Source organism: Chlamydotis macqueenii, chromosome 2, assembly GCF_036417535.1.
Source record: "Chlamydotis macqueenii isolate bChlMac1 chromosome 2, bChlMac1.mat, whole genome shotgun sequence".
Taxonomy (NCBI): Eukaryota; Metazoa; Chordata; class Aves; order Otidiformes; family Otididae; genus Chlamydotis; species Chlamydotis macqueenii.
The window spans coordinates 111112479-111139671 of NC_141557.1; the positions used below are offsets into that span (position 1 = coordinate 111112479).

General features: G+C 39.5%; 1 protein-coding gene across 1 annotated transcript in view; it reads left to right on the top strand.

Annotated features, from left to right (window-relative positions):
* The window catches only part of DLGAP1 (DLG associated protein 1), a 423051-nt gene that overhangs the window by 131189 nt on the left and 264669 nt on the right, over positions 1-27193 (top strand). The gene's annotated exons all lie outside the window — the stretch shown is intronic.

Sequence of the window (27193 nt, forward strand, 5' to 3'; positions counted from 1 at the left end):
CACTGCTATTGTAGGTTTTATTGTCTAGAGTAACAAAAATAGAACAAATTTCACTCGATAAGATGTTCTGTATGAAAACTATGTCATTGATCTCAGGAAAAATGTAATTGTTCTTAATAAAGGAGCTTGCAAGTAGTTTGGGAAGTATTTCATTAAGCGCACAGCAAAAAGCTATTAATATTCTTTTATCTTCCCTGACAGGCAAATTTTATGTCACAGCAAGTGCAATACTCTTCTTAAGCCTCTTTTATGATGTGACTTCACTGTGATATTTGTCACTTTTGAGTATTATGGAAAGTTTGGTCATTTGTTCAGATGTTTTACCTAGAATCTGGCCTCTAACAGATTGAAGGGTCATGAGAGAACCAAAATCTGGCCCAAGCGTAATGAATGACATCATCTTATAGAGAGAGGGGAAAATAAATATGAAACAATCTTTTTTTCTATGGTAATTTAGCTGTAATTTAAGTCTAAAAAGAGGCATTTCAGCAATTTATTGATCAACTAGATTAACAGAACATTTTAACATATACATGTGCTGTAACAGCTTTGGATGGTAAATGGATTTTGTAAGACTACACTTATCAGCTGTGTAAACTTGGACAGTTGTGGTGTACAGCAAAACCTTTAAAGCTGGAAACGCTATAAAAGAGAAAGATTAGAAGTCAGACTTTTTATCTCAAACGGCTAGTAGCCTTTCAAAGGTGAATAAAATTCTCCGTGATGAAGCCTAATGTTAGATTACTTGGTCTTTCAGATGGTGAAGGTGATTTGATATTATTTATGGAGCAGCTGGCTCCTGAATTATTGGATATAAATGTTAACAAAAGACTCTATTCATAGTGAAAACTCTGCATCCTGTCACAATAAGAATGCCATCCAAAATTCCAAGTGAATGGATAGAAAACAATTGTTTTGAAGTTGCTGAGTTGTAGAGTAAGACAGAGCCTTGCTGAGGCAAACAAATTATAAAGATCCTCTGCAGAAAATTCACATGGAATTTTCTTTTCCAGCCATGAGTTCAATCATCCAACAAAATGCTGTATTACTCCAGTGAAAATGACTCAGAAGGTATATTTCTTCTTCCTACGGAAAGCATGTCACTATTCCCAATGAAAGCTTATTTTTTATTTTCATTTCCTCTTTGAGGGATCTATGCCATGTGAAAACTATGAGGAAAAGACACACATGCACCAGTGTCTAATAGGCTTTCCCAGTTCAGCCTGGAAAGCAGGACTCAACTGTAGCATCATGACTAGTCCCCTGCAAATTTCATGGTTATGGTGACATGACTGTGTGCTGTGAAGTTGTTGCTGAACAATATTCCCATCAGTCATTCAACATGGTAGCACTGAAGATGAGGGGATGCTTTAAATTGGAAGGAGGGACTTCCTCAAACCAGTCGTCATTTCAGAGCCTGGATACTGGAGGGCTCATCGGATACCAAGGTTGTGCTCTTGACGTGTAGACATTTTCATTTCTGTAGAACTATTTTCAGAACATTGATCATCCTCACTGCTCTTTTCTAGTACTACTGAATAACTGAGATGGTGGAGCAAAGCTGCTTTGCAGTGCACCAGATGCACATGGGCCATTTGTTCTATTAGTGACCTAAGGAAGTTATGTATTGTTCTTTATTCCATTCGTGATAATTCCTAACATTGCTGGTCACTCAGATGACATTTTCCTGGAAAGATAATAGCTGTAGAATCTAGCTTCTAAGTGGTAACAGTTAGCTTAGAGGCAGTCTTTTTATGTGTAAACTTAGGGATTTTTTTTCCCTGTTTGTGTCAGTTTCCATGTATATGCACTGAATTTCTACAATCACACCACTGCTCAATCTGGTGAGGTCTTTCTGCAGTTTTTTTACAGTTTGATCTCATTTATTACACAGTAGAACGTAGTATCATCAGCAAACTTTAGGTCAGTTCATCGCACACCTCTTTTTCTTGATCATTTATGAAAACGGTTAAGACTATTGTTCCCAGAAAAGATCTTTGATTTTACGAGTGGTTTCTTTCCAGTGTGAGAGCTTTCCTTTTCCTGTTTTTTAATCAATATTTTATCTGGGCAAGTATCTTCCCTTTTTCTCCCACTGTTTTTTTCTTTTGTGAGGAACATTTTCAGAATAATTTTGGAAATCTAAGTAGAAATTCGGTGGAGTAGATGGATGGATCTTCCTTATCCACATGGTCATACACCCCTTCAAAGAACACATGCTGCATAATGAAGCATTACTTGCCTTTGCAAATACTGTGTTGGCTGTTCCCCAATACTTCATAATTTATCTTCACATTCATCACTTCTGTTCTTACAGGTCTGTAAAATTCTTGTGGAATCTTTAAAAGTCAATATCACATGCACCATATTCCAGGCACAGTACTAAGGCCATGCTCCTTGCTTTAAATTTCCTTGTTCTTATATCTCTCAAAGTATTTCAAAGTGAAAGCGGTCATTTTTCATGTTTGTAATGCTTCCAGAGTAGTCATCTGCCTTCCTGAAAACATGCAAAAATTTACCTTTCACAAATGGTAGCATACTACTCTGTGCCACTCCGCAAGCTATGTTTTATCACTGGGTTTCCGGTATGAGACATCACACTGATTTTGCTGTTAAAACTTGTCAACAGTGGCTTCTACTCTGTAATTATGTAAAAACTGAGCTATTTACAAAACAGGTTTTTATCTATGTGAATTTGTGTGAAAAATTATGGTTTTTATTTTCATTAGCATGCATAAGCCAGCACTGCTAGGAGAGGACTATATTATATTTCGTCATGGGTGCCTTTTCATGTGTTGACTGCATTCTTACAGACTATGTTTAAGCAAACTCATTTGTCATGTGGTTGTTCAGCATGTACAAGGCTGGTGGGGATAGGCAAGACAGAAGAAGCCTAACAGCTCCTGAAAATGTGCATCCAGTTTGCCTGACCAATGGTTGTGATGGGAGAGGGAATCAATAGCATCCATCTGTATTGGACTTCGCTGCAGAAGAACAAACATTGAGCACTACTGTGCCTGCATTACCGCATAGATCAAAGACGTACTAACGGCAGTGATAACAATTGTAATAAAAACTCAACTCCTCATAAGAATTTGGCAAAACAAAAAATAGTTTCCTAGTCATAGCAGCAAAAATTACTGCTGGTGCAAGGGCGAGTGTAATTTCCGTTTACTCACCAGTAGATGGAGAATTAGGGCACTATGGTCTTTTGATGTTGCTCTTATCTCAAAGAAATTATGTGAGGTTGCTTTAGTCAGGTCATTTCTGTGGATAGTAAAATCATATCTACCATAGTAGATCAAAGAGAAACATGTTTGTGCCATTACTGAAAATTCATGTTTCCTTAGGTAATGATTATGCAGTTATTCTATATTGTGTTATTTTCTATCAGCCCAATGTGCACTAGCACAATGATAGCCATTCAGTTTGCTGTGGTTTTACTCAAAGTCTGATCCTTTGTCAGAATATTTTTGTTTTCATTACTAATATTTACTACTTTATTCTTGGAAATATTTATCTCTAAGTAAAAGGAAACCTAGTTAGCTAGTTAGTTGATACTAAGTTTATTTGCTGTCAATTTAAATAAAATATGCATTATCAGTTCATAGTCTTGCAACACACTTCTGAGAGATAAGTGCCTGTGTTTAAATCGTAGAAGGCCTCCTAAGGATGACTTTGGGTATGTAAACAGTGACAAGTGTACACCTCATTACTGCAACATTAGTGTCTGCCCTTTTCCTCCTTTGTCAAACCCCAACATGCTCTCGGAGGTGTAAATTTCCTAAGCACAATGATGGGCTTGCAGTAATGTTTGCTTCCCTCTCCATCTGTACTATCTTATATTTGTTGCTATAAGCAACAGTCCTTTGAATGGCTGTATTTATAAAGCTTTAAAATAGGGCAGATTGAAGCATACAGTCTCTGCAATGCACAATTTTCTCCGTTTTCTCCACAAAAAAAAAGAAGGCCTGTGGAAGGATATGCCTCCCTTACTCGGATTTACAGTAGTCTTTGTTGCCTCCAGAAGCCCAGAGTTTCTTTGCCCTTTCAAGGACAAATCTTATTAAAACTGGCAAAAGGATGAGACTGTGTGTCAGAACTGATTAAATGTGTCAGCTGTTATAATCTATTGCCAAGGTCTTTCTAGCTCTGTATCCTCAGCATCCATGTTGGAATGTGGGAACCTTGGCTTTCTTTTCTTCCTGCTAAGGAGGTTGCAGTCTTGTCAGAATCCCTATAACGTCAAACTCAGATGTTATCAAGGCAAGACCCCCTTCCATTTAAGTTTTAAGAAAATATTAATATTTCCCTGGAGTGCTAACACCAAGTCTGAATGACTGTTCAGTTTTATTGGTTCATTATAAATGAGTTCAAGAATGGCTGCATTGTCACTGATGGTTGTTTCAGCTTTTTATTTCATAAACAGACAATTCAGCTATGATGTAAGAAAAACAAAATTTCTGAAAGCTTTTGGGGGGTTCTTATGAAATTCCTTTGCTTTTCATGCAGCTTCAGCTGTGGACCATAAACCACAGTAACAACCATAGTTTTTAAAAGATATTTAACCAACTGTTTTTATCTAGAGGACAACTTACTAGGAAGTAGCAGCCATCTTTTGACTGGAGATACAATTCAGGAGAAAATAAACATCTCAAAATACTCAGAAAAAAAACAACTTTAATAATTTTATTATGCTCAGAGAATATGATTATCGTGAAATCTCTCCAGAAGCTCTATTTATGAAATCATGATATATTTCTATCTGTACCCTTTCGTGACTTGTTGCAGATATATTATTTCAATATGAGCAGTACATACAAATGTGCATTTGTCATTTTAAGATTCATAATTACCTCTTTAATATAATTAGATTAAAAATAATTTTGCAACATTAATATGTAAGTAATTTTCTTTAAAAGAGACATGGGGCTTGAATACATGAAAAAGAGGCATGAAAGAGCTTTTATTTGTCATGGAAAGATAATTTGAGTTGAATTAAACACATTGGTTTCAATATAAAGTGTGAGACAATCTAAGTGTTAAAAATTGTTAAGAGTCTATGAATCATCCCCTTCATAAATGATAAATTACCCATTTTTACTTTTGTAGATGGTAAGTTTGTTCAGCCTTTACAATATGTTACACCTGTTCAATACAATGAAAAAAAAGTAGCATGGTGTTTCAAAGGAGCTCTTCAGAAGACTGTAAGGGGCAATTAATTTAGTTATTTTTATTTCAGAGATTCTGTGTCTGAAAGAAGACCTTAGATGAGAGATCATGTCGTCTGTAATTGCTTCTTGTTTCATCTTACAAGTAGCTAATCCTTTTTTGTGATATAGCAGCTTTTCTTTGTCGTGCAGGAGAGCATGTAGTTTCATAGAATCATAGAATGGTTAGGATTGGAAGGGACCTGCAAAGGTCATCTAGTCCAACCCCCCTGCAAGGACCAGGGACATCCCCAACTAGATCAGGTTGCTCAGAGCCTCATCCAGCCTGGCCTTGAACGTTTTCAGGGATGGGGCATCCACCACCTCTCTGGGCAACCTGTTCCAGTGTTCCACAACCCTCAGTGTAAAAAATTTTTTCGTAATATCCAATCTAAATCTACCTCCCTCTATTTTAAAACCATTACCCCTCGTCCTATCACAACAGGCCCTACTGAACAGCCTCTCCCCATCTTTCTTACAGGCCTCCTTGAGGTACTGGAAGACCGCTATCAGGTCTCCACGGAGCCTCCTCTTCTCCAGGCTGAACAGCTCCAACTCTCTCAGCCTGTCCTCATAAGAAAGGTGCTCCAACCCTCTTATTATCTTCGTGGCCCTCCTCTGGACCTTCTCCAACTGGTCCATGTCCTTCTTATGTTGGGGGCTCCAGAACTGGACACAGTACTCCAGGTGGGGTCTCACCAGGGCAGAGTAGAGGGGGAGAATCACCTCCCTCAACCTGCTGGCCACCCTCCTCTTGATGCAGCTCTTGATGCAAACCAGGATGTGGTTTGGATGATGCTTAGTGAAATCAAGTCAAATACGCTTATGAAGCTTGGCTACTAACCACCCTTTTTGTCTCAAAAAAAAAGCCTGTTGTAAAAACAAAAAAAAAAGAAGAAGAAAGTCAACAATGAAGAAATAGTAAAGAGAAAGAGAAAGGAGTTGAAGCTAAACTGCATTTGGTGATAGGGAGTGGCTGCAAGTACAATTGAGTTGGCAAGTCTTGACAGCAAGGGACGCACAAGTAGCTGAGGGGAAGCTGCAGGTGGAAAAGCTCTTCAGCCACATTGCTACTGCTGGAATAGTATGTCTGATTGTGCTCTTACCTGGTGTGATGGTTTAGCCCGAATCACCACACAGTTTCTCGCTCACCCTCCCCCTCCCCAGGGGGATGGGGGAGAGAATTGGGAAGGAAGAAGAACTCGTGGGTTGAGATGAAGACAATTTACTAAAATAAAAGGGAAAACTACAATAATAACAGAATATAAGGATATTAAAAATATACAAAGTGAACAATATGTGTTTTCTCACCACCCGATGTCCCTATGACCGATACAGCCCGTCCCGAGCAGCGATCACGGAAACAAAACCGAGCAGCAAGCAAAGGAGCAAAAGGGAGCCAGCAAGGTAGGCGGAATGATGCCAGCAAAAACAAGCAGGAAGGATGGATGCCAGGAAGGCAGATACCCACCCTCACCTGCCCCCACTTATATACTGAGCATGACGTTTATGGCATGGAATACTCTCTTTGGCCAGTTTGGATCAATTATGCTGTCTATCTTTCTCCCAGCTTCCTGCATCTGCAAATTAGCGAGACTTGGAAAGCAGGACGGTGTCCTTGGTCTCATTCACAACAACTGGTATCATCAGGGTGTTTATCAACAGTCTTCACACACAAAATCCAAAACATACCAGCTACTGAGAGGAAAAATTAACTCCATCCCTGCCAAAACCAGGACAGTATCCACCCCTTATTCCATACAATCTACGTCATGCGTATACATATATATATATATATATACACACACACACACAGATGTAACTCCTTCAATCTATGGGCTATCCCTCCAAAGTCTGTTGAGTTCATTTAGTCCATGACTTTGGGTTCCATCTGTCATAACAATCTTTCAGGACAAGAGAGATGGTATGTAGTATGGGGCTGTTGCATGCTGCATCTGGAACTCGCAGTTGGTACATCTGGCGTGGCTGGTGTATCATGTCCATGGTCTGCAAGTTGAAGATGTTGATCTTGAGGAAATTGTTGGGCGCCAGTTCCTGTTCCATCATCGTTGCATCTCTCTTGGTTTCATTGAAGCTCATTCTTCACTGATCAGGGTGTTCCTTGCTGCAATACCTTTGATATGACATATAAGAACTATGGAAATGATTATATATAGTTCAAATTATTGGCTATTCTCACCTAAAATCAGATCTCCTTGAGGTACACATCGGACTTCCCCATCCTCCCGCATCACCCACCAAGTACATCCAGGCCCTAGAGCAAAAGCAATCCCACGGGTGGGTTTGCCTTTGCCCAGGGGAGGAATAACCCAGACCGTCTTTCCTAACATATTCCTTAGATGCACTACAGGGATTTTATCACCCTCTACAATATGTAACAGTTCTGACTGGGCAGGGCCAGCTCGATTGGTGGATCCCTGAGTGTTAACTAACCAGGTAACTTTTGCTAATGTTTATCCCAATTTTTGAAGGTCCCACCACCCGTTGCTTTCAGTGTAGTTTTCAGCAGCCCATTGTACCGTTCAATCTTTCCAGAGGCTGGTGCATGATAGGGGATGTGATATACCCACTCAATGCCGTGCTCTTTGGCCCAGGTGTCTATGAGATTGTTTTGGAAATGAGTCCCGTTGTCTGACTCAATTCTTTCTGGAGTACCATGTCGCCAGAGAACTTGCTTCTCAAAGCCCAAGATGGTGTTTCGGGCAGTGGTATGGGGTACGGGATAGCCACCCACTCGTGGCTTCCACCATTGTAAGCACGTGGCGCTTACCTTGACAGGTTTGTGGGAGTGTGATGTAATAATTTGCCAGGCCTCTCCATACTTCAGCCATCGTTCCCCATACCAAAGAGGCTTTAACCGCTTGGCCTGCTTAATTGCAGCGCATGTTTCACATGCATGGATAACCTGTGCAATGGTATCCATGGTCAAGTCCATCCCTCGATCACGAGCCCATTTGTATGTTGCATCTCTTCCTTGATGGCCCGAGGTGTCATGAGCCCACCGAGCTAAAAATAGTTCACTTCTGTGTTGCCAGTCTAGGTCCACTTGAGAAACTTTAATCTTAGCAGCCTGATCCACCCTTTGGTTATTTTGGTGTTCTTCTGTGGCTCGACTCTTGGGTACGTGGGCATCTACGTGACGTACTTTTACAACAAGCTTCTCTAACCGGGCAGCAATATCTTGCTAGAGTGCAGCAGCCCAGATGGGCTTGCCTCTGCGCTGCCGGTTGCTCTGCTTCCATTGCTTTAACCACCCCCACAGAGCATTTGCCACCATCCATGAGTCAGTGTAGAGACAGAGTTTTGGCCATTTTTCCCATTCAGCGATGTCCAAAGCCAACTGGATGGCCTTCACCTCTGCAAACTGACTCGATTCACCTTGGCCATCAGTAGCTTCTGCAACTCGTCGTGTAGGACTCCACACACCAGCTTTCCACTTCCGATGTTTTCCTACAATACGACAGGACCCATCAGTGAACAGGGCATATCTCTTCTCATCTTCTGGTAAATTATTATATGGTGGGGCTTCTTCAGCACGTGTCACCTCTTCCTCTGGTGGCATTCCAAAATCTTTGCCTTCTGGCCAATCTGTGATCACTTCTAAGATTCCTGGGCGATTGGGGTTTCCTGTTCGGGCTCGCTGTGTGACCAGTGCGACCCATTTACTCCATGTGGCATCAGTTGCATGATGTGTAGAGGGGACCTTCCCTTTGAACATCCAGCCCAGCAGGCAGTCGGGGTGCCAGGAGGAGCTGTGCTTCAGTACCAATCACTTCTGAAGCAGCTCGAACTCCTTCGTATGCTGCCAGCATCTCTTTTTCAGTTGGAGTATAGCAGGCCTCAGATCCTCTGTATCCCCGGCTCCAAAAGCCAAGGGGTTGACCTCGAGTCTCCCATGGTGTTCTTTGCCAAAGACTCCAGGTAGGGCCATTCTCCCCGGCTGCGGTGTAGAGGATGTTTTTAACATCTTGTCCTGTCCGGACTGGCCCGAGGGCTACTGCATGAACAATCTCCTGTTTAATTTGTTCAAAGGCTTGTCGTTGTTCAGGGCCCCATTTAAAATCATTCCTCTTTCGAGTCACTTCATAGAGAGGGCTTACAATCATACTGTAATTTGGAATATGCATTCTCCAGAAACCCACAACGCCCAAGAAAGCCTGTGTTTCCTTTTTGCTAGTCGGTGGAGCCATAGCTGTTATTTTGTTGACCACATCCATTGGAATGTGACGACATCCATCTTGCCATTTTACTCCTAAAAACTGGATCTCTTGTGCAGGCCCCTTGACTTTGCTTTGTTTTATGGCAAAACCGGCTTTCAGAAGGATTTGGATTATTTTCTTTCCTTTTTGAAAAACTTCTGCTGCTGTGTTGCCCCATACGATGATGTCATCAATGTATTGCAGGTGCTCTGGAGCTCCACCCTTTTCTAGTACAGTCTGGATCAGTCCATGGCAAATGGTGGGGCTGTGTTTCCACCCCTGGGGCAGTCGATTCCAGGTGTACTGGACACCCCTCCAAGTGAAAGCAAACTGTGGCCTGCATTCTGGTGCCAAAGGGATGGAGAAGAATGCATTGGCAATATCGATGGTGGCATACCACTTGGCTGCTTTTGACTCCAGTTCATACTGAAGCTCTAGCATGTCTGGCACGGCAGCACTCAGTGGTGGTGTTACCTCATTCAGGCCACGATAGTCCACTGTTAGTCTCCATTCTCCGTTAGATTTTCTCACTGGCCATATGGGACTGTTAGAGGGTGAGCGGGACTTGCTGATCACTCCCTGGCTCTCCAGTTGACGAATCAGCTTGAGGATGAGGATTATGGAGTCTTAGTTGGTGCGGTATTGCCACCGGTGCACTGTGGTGGTAGCAATTGGTACCTGTTGTTCCTCAACCTTCAGTAATCCCACAACAGAAGGGTCCTTTGAGAGCTTGGGCAAGGTGGCCAACTGTTTATTCTCCTCCGTCTCCACAGTGGCTATACCAAAAGCCCACCGGTACCCTCTTGGGTCTTTGAAATACCCACTCCTGAGGTAATCTATACCAAGAATGCATGGAGCATCTGGGCCAGTCACTATGGGGTGCTTTTGCCACTCATTTCCAGTCAAACTTACTTCAGCCTCCAATACAGTCAGCTCTTGGGATCCTCCTGTCACTCCAGAAATACAAATGGGTTCTGCCCCTTTATAGCTTGATGGCATTAGGGTACACTGTGCGCCAGTGTCTACTAGAGCCTTATACTCTCGTGGGTCTGATGTGCCAGGCCATTTAATACATACAGTCCAATAAACTCTGTTGTCCCTCTCCTCCGCCTGGCTGGAGGCAGGGCCCCTCTAATCCTGTTCATAATATTCGTCGCTCACTTCCTGTGAATATGAATTAGAATTCCCTTCTATAGGATCATAGGTAAGATCAGCCCTTCTATTCCGTCTGGGGAACTGTCCACTGGAGACTGGAGCAGCAGTTTTCCGGGGAGAACCTCTATTTGCAAATGTTTTTCCCTGCAGCTCACGTACCTGTGCCTCTAGGTCTGAAGTAGGTTTCCCATCCCACTTTCTCATGTCCTCTCCTTGGTCACACAAGGTAAACCACAGGATACCTCGCCGTGTGTACCGTCTCTCTTGAGCAGGGAAACGTTTACTCCTAATAGCTGAACTACTGCTCTGTATGGGCGGGGAGTAGGACCTATCCTCTTTTAACTGCTGGACCTCCCGAGACAGTTTCTCCACAGCTGAGACGAGGGAAGAAGAGAGTGTGTCTTCATATTGCCGGAGCTGAGCAGCCAATTCATCTATTGTTGGTCCCTCTCCCTCTTTCCAGAGCATAATTGCCAATGAATTGGCATACGATGATGGTACACTCCGTAGAAACTTCCGCCACATGAGCCGTGTGCACTGGACTTCATCTGGATCTTGGGGTGACTCCTCACTGTCTAGGTCACTATAAATGGCTTCCAGCACAGCTAATTCCCTTAGGTACTGGATACCTCTCTCTATGGTGGTCCACTTGCCTGGATGATAAGTAATATCTTCCTTGAAGGGATATCTTTCCTTCATACTTGACAGGAGTCGCCTCCAGAGGCTGAGAGCTTGTGCACCTCTTTCAATCACTTTGTCAATGCCTGCTTCCCTAGAAAGGGATCCCAGCTGTTTAGCTTCCTTACCTTCTAATTCCAGGCTACTGGCCCCATTATCCCAGCATCGAAGCAGCCAGGTGAGAAAGTGCTCGCCTGGATGGCGGCCAAAATCTTTTCGTATGTCTCACAACTCATTCAGGGATAAGGATCGGGTGGTTTCAGTCTCATTTACGAGTTCCTCTCTCATGAGTTCCTCTCTCATGAGTTCCTCTTCTTTCTCCTCTGTTCATGATGGTCCTGGTTTTCCCTCATCCCTTACTAAACGAGCTGACTTTCGCTTCCAAGATTTCTTCTTCTGTACAGGGGCGACTGATACTGACACATCTGTTAAATAGTGAGGATGGAAAGACTTTAAAGTAAACTCTTCATCTTAACATTTCTCTAATGCGTTTATTTGCCAGAGGAGACGGAGGAAGAGAAAGAGATCTGGTTCTCATCAGTCTGAGCTTGTTGGAAGAACTGCAAATGAGTACATCTGAGTTAACAGTGCCGACCCTAGACAGCTTCCTACTCTGCAAGGCCTTCTTGGAAATACAGTTTCTGGTACATGAATGTGTAGGCTGACTAAGTTTTCTTCCCTCATGCCTTCTCTAGACCATATCTACTGGTGGTTTGGTTTCTGAGGAAATTAAGATTTGGTCATCTTCTAATGTTGATAATGAATAGAGTGTATAGGTATACAGAGAAGGATCCTTGTGGGATGATGTGGGGTGTATGTGATACATCCTAAAAAAAATGCACAACTTCCAAAAAAATTCTCAGATTCCTTCCCCTGCTGCTCATATCTAACTCTATTTAAAAACATGCTTTAGTCCATAAGCTAAAGCAAAGCATTTTCTATTATCCTACAAGGTTCTTCTGAGCAGGCTATTGTCCATTATCATTGGGAATTTTGAAGTGCTCAGCTTTTCTCAGGGCTCCTTCCACTAAAACTGATCCAATTGGTTGAACGTCCGTATAGTTATTTCTCCAACTGCAAACATATGCTCACCCACTTAAGTACTAACATAAATATATATCAATACAGTACTAACATAAATACATATCAATATGGAGCTCAGAGCATAGCATGTCTTCCTGTATCTTGTGTTACCATGTCAAAACTGCTTATTGTACTCAAACTAGCTCAAAAATACCTAGATTGTGCTGCAGTCTATAGTGCTGATTGCAGTCTAGACAAAACTAGTGGCAAGTTTCTCACAAGTTTTAGAGGTTTTGCACTTAAGCAGTTCTGAAAATACTAGCTTAGCCTAAACTGAGGTTATTTTCTGTTGATACTATAGATTAATAAGATTAATCTGTTGATACTATATTGATACTGATTGATGTTGATACTATAAGCAAGGCTTTTATCGCCTAACCTGAAATGTGTTTTCTTTGACTGCTTGATTGAATTCCTGGTGTCATGTTCTGTACTTACTTCTTTTCCTTCCACTCTTTCTCCTTAAAGCCTTATTTTAAGCCAGTTATCTTTCTGTTGCCATTTTATCCCCCATCATTGCTACTCTTTGAGGCTCTAAAAAGAGGTCAGTTAACTGACTTTCTGTCTCAGGGACTAAGTTATATATCATTTTCGGCACCATTATTGACATATTGAACAGTGTATACACTGGCAAAGCAAACAATGGGCGAGAGTATTCTATGGAATGGATTCAGGTCAGGTTGGGGTTTTTTTGTGTGTGTGATGAGGAAATATTTGTAGATGAAAGCAAATGGCATGCACAGGCAGTTGCAGTACTCAGAACAGCTAACAACCTCATTTTGGGCAATGCTGTTCCACATGTGTATGCACTTTATGACTCTGTTTAGCTAAGTATTCCTCTAGAAGTTGTAAATTCATCCAGCTTCTGTCAGATAACAGTGTGGGAGCATTGCTTTGTCAACAAGTAAATGTTTTTAAAAGACAAAATAGGGTTACTTTTAAATTGGAAAGACAGTGAGGGAGATGGCACTTGGAAATGTGGCATTTGAACTATTCATGATCAGCATAAAGCACTTAAAATACCTGATATTGCACTGTAAAACAGGACAAAGTAAAAAGGCACTCATTATTTTCCACAGCAATGTTTCCCTTATCTCATAGAATAAGTACAGCTAGGAATGAGATGGTAGTTAGGTGTCAATGTTTGCTCAGAATTTAGGTCATCTGAATGGCAACGTTTTTGCAAACCTATGCAGACAGACAGGGTGCTGTAATGGTAAGAAGATTAAGAAAGATTCCACTCCTTTTCCTAGGGAAAAAAAAACGAACCTGCATTTGATCCTAGAGATACGCCTAGACGCCTGTCATCTGGTAGGATTTTTTTTTAAGCTATAAACAAAGTGGGATGGGGAGATTATAAGATACTGTCTTTTTTTTTAGGCATTCAAATACAGCAGATTTCTAACAGTGATCTCAGTTGAAATCAAGTGGAATATAAAGATTTAATCTTTTTTTGGTACTTCTGAACATCTTATCCTACTAGTCTTGCATTTGCCTTTCTAGATTTTTGAAAGTCTGGCATCTAGGCTTTGTGCTGAGATGATGAAGACTTGGTAAAACCAAACCTCATCCCTCAAACCATGATCTGTTATGCAAGTGAAGTTGACATTATGAAGTTCCACACCATCTTCTCGGTGGCAAAGAGATTTTCTTCTAGTCCATCCTCTGTTCAGGCTGGCCGTTTATTATGCTCCATGAAGCTTTAAAAGTCAAAGGGGAATGCTCTTTCTTAGAACTCACCAAGTACTGTTCTGCATATACTGAAAAAGCACTGTATACTGAAAAAGTCTTTTGCAAAGTAGACTCTATAAGTATTGATTTGGTCTAATGATACAGTTTTTCTTGACCTTTCAGAGTGAAATTTATTTTCATCAGAAACACATATATACCATTCTCTATGTAGAAACCTATCTAACCCAGCAAGGACAATCCATTGGTCATGCAAAACAAAATTAAACCAAAATATCTGACAAATATTCCTACCAATCTGATTCAGTCCTGACCGAATTCCACTTCTTATCTGTCCCTTCATCTTGCAGTCAAGTGAGCTCTGTTGAGGGAGCTCAGCTGCATCTGGTATTAAAGCATTTCCTGCTTCAGCAGCATTCTTCCCCTGCTGTAGCTGGCTTTCTTTTCTCATACGCCTGTACTGTAAATTGGGGGTTTTGTTTCATTAATGTATTGCTATCAAAACAGACTCCTAGTACTCTTATGATGCTGCTGTTTAATGCAGAGGTTGCTGCAGTATGTGGGAAGTCCAATCCATAATCAAAGACCTATTGTTTTAGGCATTATATTAAAAAAAAAAAAAAAAAGACAGTCCCAGCCTGGAGAATTGTTAAAGAAATGCAAAATGTAATCGTTTAAAGAATTCTTAGAAAAACATAATCCATTCCTCCATCCCCAAACCTAGTGCGTATCTGCCTGACGTGGCAAAAATTGACATGTGTCTTGTGAACACATAGATGCATCAGCAAGTTCTGTACAGCTGTCTGGATAGTTAAAGGAAGGTAAAATGCATCAGTAATGGTTTTGTAACCAGTAAGATTAGAATTTCTGACCTCCTCATGTGTGGCTGTCCTGTGCTCATAGGAAGTGAGTCATTGTCGAATTAAACTGTGTAACTTATTTGCAAATTGTGAAAACAGAAGCAACCTGGGAAAGGGAAAAGTAGGAAAATTATTAATCATCCTTCACTGTAGAAATTTGTCCACTCTGCTGATGGTGAGATGCAAATTTCACTTGAGTATAAAGAGCTTGCTAACCTAAAACTAAAGAAACTGAGAAAAACAAGACTGTTCTATTGCAGTAGGCTCTGCCACAGCACTACCACTGGCTATACATCCTTGCACAGGCAAAACTGCAATGTAGTTTTTCCAGATGTCTAGATTTTAAGTACAGAGGCATTCTGAATTCATGTACACACATGTGAAAATACTAAAAGGAAGTTAAAATGGAGTGAAAATGAATCCTTTGTAGAATGGAAATAGCTGTGACTTGGGGAACTACAGGTTGTGCAGATGCTCTGTAGGATATAGAGGACATGACAGCTCTGCAATTGACATCAAACTTCAGAGAATCAGTGTTTAACTGGGTGGTGGAAAAAAAAAAGACAGAGTGGTAATATTTTATGCTTCAGAAAAAAAAATTAAGCATTTTGCATAACAGATTTTTTTTTAATAAAGGGGACCTATGTTGATATTTGAGTTCAGATAGTTATAATTTCTTCTGCATCTCATAGCATTATTTACTTTGTCTGAAAACTGTTTTAACCTTGTTAATATGCTTGTTTGCAATAATTGAACATAGCAAAGTTCCAAGAAAAGGCGGGACAAAGCACTCAACAGAAGTTATTCTTATACCTTCCTTTTTGCATGAGGGGGGGACCTGACCCACAAAACCATAGAACATCTCTGCCAGGTTTGTTGCAAAAAGGGTACCCGTGCTTGCCATGCTGGTGAGCAACTTGTGACACAAGCAACAGCCCTACAAATGCCATCCACCTTGTTATTGTATATCGTTCGCTTAGCTTTTAATTACAGTCTTGATAGCTTCCTCTTCAGTATTGCAGATGAAATTGCCAATTATGGCACTTCAGTTCCTCTCTCTGTATGGAATGACACTTTAATGAATTCATTTACCAGTGCAATATTTTATATGCCAAATCCTTTATCCACCAGGATTTCTGTGTTGTAATGTGTACGACCTCAAGATACTGAGTGGTTTTCAGTAGTTTTCTGACCATCCCAAGTTGAAACTTGTCAACTGTATCTTTTTTTGCCTTCAAAATGGAAGAAAGTATTGGGGAAAAATGCTAACTATATAAAAGGAGATTTTAATTTTGATAGTGAGCAAAGAAGAGGTAGGAAAGATAATGACTTTCATAGATGGGGTAGATTGGCTGTAGTTCAGTAGTTCAATCTCGTGAGTTACCTTAGCTGAACCTTTGGGAATGGAAATAGATCAGCCCTCTTACTACAAGGCATGTGGTAGCGTTTCTATGACTTGGATCTTCTTTGACTTTCTTGACTTTGACGTCTGTGGCAGATGTGGTGCTAGGGTATATTGACTGCTGGTTAAATCTAGTGGAGAAATCACAACAGAACATGTTTCCTGAGAATTATTCTTAATAATAAAGTCTTCTCAAATAAAAAGAAAATTGTGTTATTGGGATATAACTGTAAATAGTGGTATTCTATGGAAAGGAAGTTTGACTATAGTTACAATCAGGTTTGGTAAATCACTTGAATTACTGTATAATTTTCTTTGTTGACTTGGCCAACCATAACATATTATGCTTGTAGGAAGAATCCTGTTTGAGTTCAATATGCAGAGTATTGGTAAATATGGTATCTGTGTTTCTTGCCTTGATGTGTTTGTTTTGAATGTTTTGGCAGGGATTGTAATCAGCAGAATAGTAGATACAGGTTACAGTCAGACTTGTAAACACTGGTTTAGAGGTTTGACTAGATTGCTCATCTTGTACGCAAGACCTTTAACTAAAAAAAAACTGCCTTTACAGAAAATACAACAGTCAGCCAAGTAAAATCTAATTTTTATTACTCTAATAATGAAAAAAAAAAACCCAGATGAAAGCAAATCATGCTGAAGTCATTTGGTGAAATTCTGTTTTACTGAGTTTTATGCAATTATAATACCTATTTCTTTATAAAAGTGGTCTACAATGAATGCAAATTATACGCAGTGATGTTATGATACTATGTCTTATGCAAGGAGTGCATTAAAAATCCTTAGCTGTGACTCATTCTGGTTGCAAATGTGAAATCAGACTCACAACTTTAGTGCTTCAGGCTACTCAAAAAAAATGCCAGGGAACTATTTAAAAAAACATCAAATCATACTTGTTTCTTGCATAGAAAGCCAGTGCTCATTGTAGTTGCATGCAAAATCAAGACTTTTTTTTTCCTTAAAGTTGTTTTGTTTTCCTGCTGGCAGTATTTTAAAAGAACAGATATTGTACCTTCTTTTTAGGAAACCTTATCCATTTATAATGTTGCCATAACGTTTTTAAGTGCCAAGTGAAGTAGTTCAGTCACTTTGGGCCGGAAAACTAATTCACAAGCTATTGATAAAATTCATTCACCATTCAATGTAGTGATTTGAATTGTCACAACAAGCTTTTGTTTCTTCAAGTCTTTACACTTGACTCATCACTTTGTTTTTTAACTTTTTGATAAGAGGAATTTCAGTGGAGTCTGTCAGTTTAACTGAAGGTTCTTCCGATCTGAAAAGTTCTTTGCTAATCAGGGTGGCTAGGGTTTATGGATGGGCAGTCTTACCACTTAAGCCAAGTCCACAATGTGCCATAGTGTGAGAAGCTTTGAGTACCAGCATGTTTAAGTGAAAGCTATCCTTCATTGATGGATTCCGCATGACAGTCAGCTGCTAAACAGTCATGGTTTGTCGAGGAAGTCCAAAACACAAAATGTATTTACCAAAGGCAAGCAAATATGTGCATTTGATGTTTGTATTACAAGTGCCTGCTACAACAGAAAGTTATTCAAGTGCTGGAGCACTTAATCATTGTATTGTTCTGGTATTTTGTATTCACTAACATGGAATGAAAGCATCTCTCACCCGATGTTGTGTTCTGTTATCTAGCAGCCAAAAGCCAGTGTTACAAATCAACAGTTCAGACCACAAAAGAACAAAGTGAACATATTCAGACATTCAGCCAACATTATATGGAGATTGTGCCAGAGGCATTTATTGCATATGTTCTCAGTACATTTATTAATCGCTTTCTCAAAGACTTATGTTAAAAATCTCTGAATTCTCAATCTCTGAATATGTCATTATGTAAATATTGGTACATTTTAAACAGCAGGATTTTAGAGAAATACGGTTAATGGAAGAAGAACCTGAAAAGTCATTAGCAAGAAAGTTACAAATAGAAGGAAAAAATTTCTAGCAGGTTAGGGAGTATGTTTGCATGGGTTGGGAAACTTAACGTGGAAAAGACCCTGTACTAATTCAAAATATTTGTTGAAAGGAATTTTCTCATATCAAGACTTGATTTCTTTGTCACAGTAACTGGTTAACTATTTAAAAACTGGGGGAAAAAAGCAAAAACCATCTGAAGAAACAGCTGGTATTCTTGATAAATATTTTTATGTTGCCCAGAGAGGTGTGGTTTTTGCCCCCTCCCTGGAAACATTCCAGGCCAGGTTGGAAGGGGCTCTGAGCAACCTGATCTGGTTGGAGATGTCCCTGCTCCTTGCAGGGGATTGGACTAGATGACCTTTAAAGGTCCATTCCAACCCAAACCATTCTGTGATTCTATGTTTCTATGTTTTTCATTCCTAGGGTTGTAATTTGCCATTAGTGCAAAATTTACCAAATGAACTGAAAATTTAACAAAAACAAGATGGATATACTTAGCATACTCTCAGTTCTGTTACAAAGTCTTCATTAGGACTGTGGGTCATGCACCATTTACCATCCAGCATGTCATTACAAGCTTAAAAAATAAAATTATTTTCTGTTGCACATCATGGAACTTCATCTGTTGGGAGTGTTTTTTGAATTCTGTGGGACTCTATGAGATTTGCTAACACAAGGACACTAGAAATCAGCTGTTCTTGTGCAAACTTGGTAGAAAAAGCTGCCCCGACTGATTTTGTTCTTTGACTTGGGGCACTTAAATGCACAAGGTACATAGTTGAGCAATTTGTACGTCACTGCACATAAAGTGATCACTTCGTGCCCCACATGGTCAAGTTTTAGTACATGTAGATGGTTGTGTTCAGCTAATGGAACACAAGATCTGTTGACTGTGGAGTGTGTCCAGATGGCAGCAAGATAGAAGAATAAAAAAAAAACCTACCAGATATATTTTTTTCCTTTCACTGAGACAACACATACACAATTTCAATCTATTTACAAAAATTGCAATAACTGCAAAAAGGTACCAGCTTGAATAAAATGGAGCTTTAAAGTGTGATGGAACTGAAGATGTGCATTTTGCTGTGTAGTATTATATTCTGGAAGGATTGTGAAATAGAAACAAACAAACAAAAAAAAGCCCAAGGCTTTTAGAAATAGTGCTCAGCTGCATTTCCCTAAAGGCTAGAATGAGCTACCATTTATTTTCCTTATGCTCAAAATTTGATAATGTAGGGTCTGTTCTGTATCTGATAATGTAGCCTTACACACTCTGTTTTCTTCCATGGGGCTTAGATGCACCAGATGAAGAATGGCTCCTGGAGTCATAACTTCAGCTTTCGTGAAAGAAAATTATTCCCTGCCTCATTGTTTTGGCAAAAACCTGTAGTGTGATTGTAATGGAGATTGTGATGTGTCCTGGGTCTGGAGGGGGTGTCTGGGAGAGAAGGGAGGAGCAGCCATGACCACAAATGAATTGCCTGTCCCTCATTAGCAGCTTAAGACTAGAATGGGCCTCTATTCCTCTAGCATGGCTCGACAGAGGATAAAATTTGCTTGGAGATGTGCATATTCTTGGCTTACTAAATATGACTTGATTGTGATCATTGCATGGGGAATATGTAGCTTTTGTCAGTAAAAAAAAAGTGCAAGTACCAAAAACGCAAGCGATGGTGAGTGGTGTGCTTGGACTCATGGTGCCACGCGTGGGACTTTCTGTGTCTGTTCAGAAACGACCGCAGCGAGAGGATGGGATCAGTGCACTGAAGCAGTTGGTGCTGAGGACCTGGCACTTCCACTGAGGGGTTTCAGCTTATTAACTAATTTTTCCAACATTCCATGACTGTTAAGTTAAAACTCTCATTTACTTCTCACTTTAAGATGCTCCAGGGAAAGAGGGAGCTCATAATGCCTTCCAGAATAATAAAACTCCGATTCCTGGGTACTTGCCCCTTATTATGGTAAACAGTTTAAAATACAGAGTACCTAACAAGGTTCATCCTTGTTTGCCTTAATACTAGGTCTTAAAGACAATTTCATAAATAATAAATAATGGAACAATACTAATTTTCCCAAACTAGTAACAGGAAGACTCAGTAGGACATGATTACAAAAATGAAATATAAAAAGGGTTAATAATGTGTCAGAGCAAATTCATTGAATCTTCAGCATTCTCTATATTTAAAGCAACATTAAAAAAAACCTTATATGCTCTGCTATTAAATCATTTCTGCAAGGTGTTTTACACACACTGGCAGGCTGAAGAAAATAAACTATCAAAAAATAAGCAACAGAGATCCATCTCTTCATAAAGTTGTATTAAAACTTTTTCTGGTATCATGTGGAAAACTTTTGATATTGTAGAAATAGTACTATTTAAGACTAAGGATATTCTTACTTATGATGACGAATATGTTAATTTGATTTTTGATCTTTTGTTCCCTTAGTTTTTTTACCTTTTTTTACCTGTCTAGCTGTACATTTAAACTCTCATTATTTTTCATTGTATAACTATACCCTGGAAAGTCATGGCAGAAGTATTTTGGAAGGTTTTATTTTCAGTTGGAATAGGTCAACCTTTTATTTCTTCCTTCCTTTCTTTTTTGGGAGTTCACTGTCACGTGATTGACCTTTGGCATAAATAATATGAAGTTTCTTCTCATCCTATGCGAGTATTTTAGTAGAGCTCAAATTAACTTTATTCTTAGAGCAGCAGATGTATTTCTCTCTTCTTCGGGTTTCATACCACTTTCTCCTGCTCTTTTACCATCTAGGTACTAGGTACTCTATTCCATTTACTTCATCCATTTATGCATGATTTTGGACTTGGAAAAAGTGATAAATGCTGTCTCCCCTTTATCACTCAGCTCTTAAGTCATTCTGACAGCAGAAACTGCTGTTCCAGTTAGAGCAGGTTCATCAGGTCATCGGAAAGCGCTAGCAGGAGCACCTTTCCGCCTGCGACCTTAGTGCACTAAATGCTGCAGCAGCAAATGATCCAAATCATGAATTGGTCTAAGACAGCATCCACCAGAGCTTATAATAACACATAGAAGTATTCTGTCACAGTGAATGTTGAAATTATTACCTCTCATTTGCAGTTCCGTGAAACTGTAATTTTTCGTTGCAGTTCTGCTTCTTTCCTACCATATGTTCTCCTTAATATAACCAGTTGGGCAGCGCTTTTAGTATCGTTCATTCACCTCATCTCTTCCTTCTGTCACTCGCCGTTAAGTATGCTCTCTGCAGCTCCAGCCTACTGTTTGCTGCTTGTGACTGCCTTCCAGTTCTGTTTTTCCTGATGACTGAAGTTCACCAGCAATGTAGCCTTGTTTCTTCACCATTACGCAGTTCATATTTTTTTGTTGCATGTGCGCTATTTGCAGCTGTAGTTGAATGTTACATAAATAATGTGATTAATTAGCACTTATTACTGCTTTACATTTCCTAAGTACTGCACAAACTAGCTAATCAAGCAGTTAGTAAACTAATTAAGCAAAAACAACACGCAGTTACAGGAGTTGTATTCTCTCTTTGTCCTTGTACAATCCGCTTGCATACTGGTGCACTGTGAAGTCTATAATCAAAAATATGTATAAAAAGTTCTCCTGATTAGGTGATTTCTTCAATTTTCTCGCAGTAAAATATAATTGAAAACCAGTGCTTGTGTAGTTAGATACAATAAAACTGATTACACTGTGTAGGATTTTTAAAAAGCTTTTTACTTCGACCTATGTTCCCGTTCAACTCAACAGCAATATTGGCAGCCAGTGTAAGCACAGACAGGCCAGCAGCAAACTCCTGTGACTCAGGTACCACAATCATGACTCTGTAAGTTTGTCTTGGCATGTCTTGCTTGTTAGCACAAAATCTTTGTTAGGGTCAGCCTGGAAGTATTGTCTGTTATTTTCTTTAAATTAAAAAAAAAATATTAATAATAATAATTGATAGCTAATAAAGATAAATCTGCTATAGTATACTTTTTCTTTTGCTTGTATGTGCACCAGGAACTTACATATAACCTGTTGCCATGGTTTATGCCAGTGACCTATGACGTTATTTCCTAGACTTATGAATCAGCTCTATTGATGAGGTAGTTTGAACTTGCCTAAATCTTTTGTTCTCAGCTTGTTGAGGTGGAAAAATACATGGCCTGCTCTGATTTAAAAAAAAAAAAAAGAAGAAAAAAAAAGACAATTTCTCTGCTAAACAAGAGAATGTTTAATTGTGCAGGATGCAACACACAATCTACTGTGCCTTGTCTAACAAAGTCAGTTCAGTTTGGTGGGAATTCATGCAAGAGTAAACTTTCTTCATTTTACCACCCAGTGTAGCATGATGGAAAGATAATGAATTTTCTGTTCGCAGGATTTTTTCCACATTCAGTGTAGTATCCAGAGCACTGTTTGACAGATTTGAAGGCTTGAGTTTAAGTACAGCCAATGGATGATGACCTGACAAAAAAAAATTGCACACTGTATGGGACAAGCATTATCTAGCCAGATGTTTTAACCATGACAATTTGCAGGGATAGTCTCAGTCATAGATCCACAGTGATGTTTTGCTTTGACTCCAAAGCAAGTGTGGAATGACATGGACCAGGTGAGAGAAAACAGACATTTTTTCACAAAAAAAAATGGTAAAGGGAAATAAATGTGCTCTTAAATATTTTGAAAGATGGTCTGTTACATTGACTAATTTGTATTATGAGAAATGTAACCCTTATGAAAATTGTGACTAGATTATCAAAATATCCCATTGTTTGCAGATTCCTAATTGTCCTGCACAAGTAGAGCTCGTTATTACACAGCATATTTTCAACCAACTGTGTGTGTAATTGAGAATTTCTGCCTGCAACAGCTGGATCCAGTTGTTTAACATGTTCAGTACCAAAAACTGCTTGAGTGCCTCATGATTGCTATTTAGGCTGAAACCAGACTTTTGGCCTTTAAAAGCAAAGGGAATTTCAGTGATTGCAGGAATAGGACTTCATACAATACAAACATGAGCTGGACATGTTTAAAATTCACATGCAGATTCTGGAAGATTTGAAGCTGTCTACTTTTGACTGTATACTGGGAAAAACAATACACCTTGGTTTTTGTTTCCTGTTTTTTTACTGCTCATCATACCATAATGAGGAAGAGAGGGATGAAAACGTATAGTGGTTTAAAAACACAGTAATTCTTGCAGTACTGCTGACATATTTGCTTCTATATGTTTTCCCAGAAGTGAGGGTGAACTGGTGCAATGTAAAGGCTTTGTGAGGCATATGGAGACCAGTATAATTTGGGAAGGAGCATTATATGTTTGTGGAAATGTCATTTGAGGTATACTGGTTTTTGGCAGAGTTGTGTTAGAAACACTTCTATGATGCATAGATATTTTAAGCAGAAATTACATAAGATCTACGCAGTATGTGAAAGAAAAAAAAAATGCACTTGATTTTTGTAACATTTCACTTGACTCTACAGGTACGATGTAGGGACTTCCACCACATATGTAGTGTGAATAAATATATCTCCCTATATATACACGTCAAATGGTAAGGGGAGGTAGACTGCCAGTCTCTATACAGTGCTTCACACTGAAATTATTTTTTATAAAGGAATTATGGGCTAAAACTTTTATTTCTTTTTTCCTTCCTTAGGAGCAAAGGACAGGCTGACTGTCCTTGGCTGTTAATGTGCTCTACAAATGTCATGAGGCTGTTTCATATATTTTCTTCCATTGTTCATGCCATTAACACAGTTGAAACTGGGATGATGTTGCATGTGTGCCAGATGCCTGGTTGCTAGCTCTAGACACCTCTCATACTTGGTTGGCCTTTTTGCACAGCAGCTGCAATGCTGTTTGGGTTCGCTGCTTGGCTCTTCCTCTGCAGTCAGTGCAAGGTGAGAGGTTTCGCCTCCCTGGAAGTGTTTGTGTCCACCGGACATGGGTGAGGCAGGTGAGGAGTTATCAACAAGGGTAATGCAGCAGCTGTGAGGAGTGAGCGTCACCTTAAGTGTTGCCTGTGGCCTTTCTTTCCTTGCTCTCTTACTTGCGCTCAAATAGGACAGTTGTTAGTTTTGTGTTTTGTAACTATTCCTTTTTAAAGTACATAGACTTCTTGGGGCAGTAGTACATAGAGAAGATTGTGGGTTTATGATTTTTTTTTTAAATTTGCCTCTGTTTTAGTTTTCTGCCAGCTTTTGAACCAAGTCCTTCATGTACGTACTGTGAAAAAATCTCAGTGGGGCAGTCATGGGTGAGGAGCTGTGGAAGCCGCTCCTTATTGCAAAATAGCTTTGAAAATATTAGGGCTTTATATAACTGATTCTTTCACTTACAATGAAGAGCAAATTAAAACCATTTACCTCCAACTAGAAGAGATTTTAGAACTTCCCACTGGTGCTGATGCAGGAACATTTCATAGAGAATATTTTATTCCTCCTACGGATTGAGGTTGAGGGCAATCCTATGCTTGGGAGTTTTCCTTTATGTCGTGTGCAGACTTACAATTCAGATTCAAAATCAATTAATATTTATGAGACTAGGCTGTGAATAATACAACTGCTGTGAGACAGTGAAATGTCTGCCATTCACACACTGCTATATAGTGGTATAAATACATATTTAAGTTTGAATTAATTAAATTGTATTTAATCCTTTCTCTGTGAGCTTGTAAACAGATACCAGCGCATATCAGCACTAGTGTGCATGGTTGGCAAGTGACATGTGCTGTCAGCATAATTTTAGACACATTTCATTTCTTGCCTAGTACTTATCTGAAGTTATCACTGATCCAGAATTTTAAACTTTTTCTCGTTGGTGTGCTAGCTACTGAAATCAGAAGGTTTTATCGAGGTGTGAATTGTTTCTGCTTTGCATGCAAAAACAAGGGAATGCCAGTAGTGATTGTCTAGTGACTTCCTGAAGTGGCATAATTAAAAATCACACTTTGCAGAGCCCTTTAATCGGCATTGATTTGAATCCTTTATTGTTAAGTAGCTTCAGGTTGGCTTCTTTTCAGTTTGAAGTATAGTCAAAAGGCTGTATCTCTATAATTGGTGGCAAATATAATCAGGCTAAAAGCGCTTGTCTCCTCTGCTCGCCTTCCCCAGCAGTATGATGGAAGATACGAGCGGCTTATTATTGGTAACTTGGTGCTCCAGCTGTCTTGGGGAAAATAAGTGGTTTGCTCTGACTACAGACAAAATCTTAATGTGTTATTATTACTGCAGATCAGGAGCTGAGCTGTAGACGTTGAAGTATTGCATTAATATTTGCTGTGCTTAGATTAGCTGAATTGGCAGTGTATTTAAATAGGGACTTGGGCTTTCTTATTATTTACTTAATTATATTTGTAATTTACTGTGGCTCAGTACTCAGCATGATTTTTAATTGTCTGAGGGAGACTGTTAATTTTACAAATGAGGTGGAATAAGTGTGTGTAATATTGCAGTCTTGGCTTTATAGGAAGAAGGTTGAGTTTTGTGCTCATTGCTAAGCTTTATGGCATTCCCATTACTGCTACACTAGTAGTGTACTAATTAAATTTTTAGAAGTTCATTTGCCAGTAGTTACTAGGCAGTCCTCATTTCTGTAATTATTACTATTTTGCTATAATTTGCATAGCAAATATGTGAGGTTCCTGCCTAGTGCTTAAAACGTAAAAAATTGTTGCTGCTAGTGGCTTCATAAGTACTAAATCATGTTCTGAAAGAGGCATCTTCTGAGCATCTGAGGTAGTCTGCTGTTTGCCACCCTAGATACCCTTCTTGAAAGGGTGCACTGTATATAAAGCCCCCCCAAGTACATACTTGTAGTGGAACTGATTTGGGCTGTTAAAGTAGGTCGATATCCTGATATTGGTTACAGAAAAATGAATAGTCATGCACTTTCACTACGAATTACTTAATAAAAGTATCAGAATAGGGGAAAAAAAAAAACATGGGAAATTAAAAAAAAACCAAAAAAAACCAGATAAAAGTTTTATCCATCTCCTTTACAGTGTATCTTTGTTAATTAAAAATGGCACATGACAGCAGAACTCCAGGAATGTAAAGATGTATAATATAGAAGAGAAATCAAGTGGCCTCGTATACCTTAAAACACTTGAAGACCTGCCCATCTTCTTGCATTGAAATTTAATTTAATAATAATGGTCACGCTGTGAATTGGTGTTCTGCACAGGAGGGGTACAGACGTGATTAGAATTTGTTTCTTAGAATTGCAGAGTAAATTATATAGAAAGGAATTATAGGCAGGCATCTAGTTGAAGCCCCTGCTCAAGCAGGGCTAATGTCAAAATTACATCAAGTTACTCAGTGTCTTGTTCAACTGAGGGTTCAATATCTCCCAGGATGGAGATGCCACAGCCTCCCTGAGTACCTGTTCCAGGTTATTCTTTGTTCCTGTTCTTCACTGCACTTTTTCCAGATGTCTTTCTGACCAAATCTACCTAGAACCATGTAGTGATGGTGAAGTTACTGTTTGCCACCTAAAAGCTGGTTTTAGAGACTCTGCTTTTTGTAAATTGTCTGATGTACAATACCTGGGTAATTTGAGTCACTGTTGTGTGCTAAAACTGAACCCGAAACTTTTGGAGTTTAAGAGAAGTGTGATTCCTGCTATGGTGGTGAGTGCAGGCTGTGAAGCGGTTTCGGGTCAGTCCATTGAGTGAAAAGTCAATTCATAATGTCCTCTTATTTAATGAAAAACAACAGTCCTTAACTAATCAAAAGTGTTTAAATACCCTACAGGCTGTATGACTGTACTTCAGTTAAGTATCATTCAAAGTATTGTAAACACAGCAGTCTAAAACAGCATCATTTGAATCCTGTCCACTTCCTATTTGGTAGCCCTCTTTTTCCGGTATGCCAAGTGAGGATACCAATGTGCACAATTTGTTTGTACCATAAAAAGATCATAAAAATGGCTGCAATGTCAAGGTCAAAA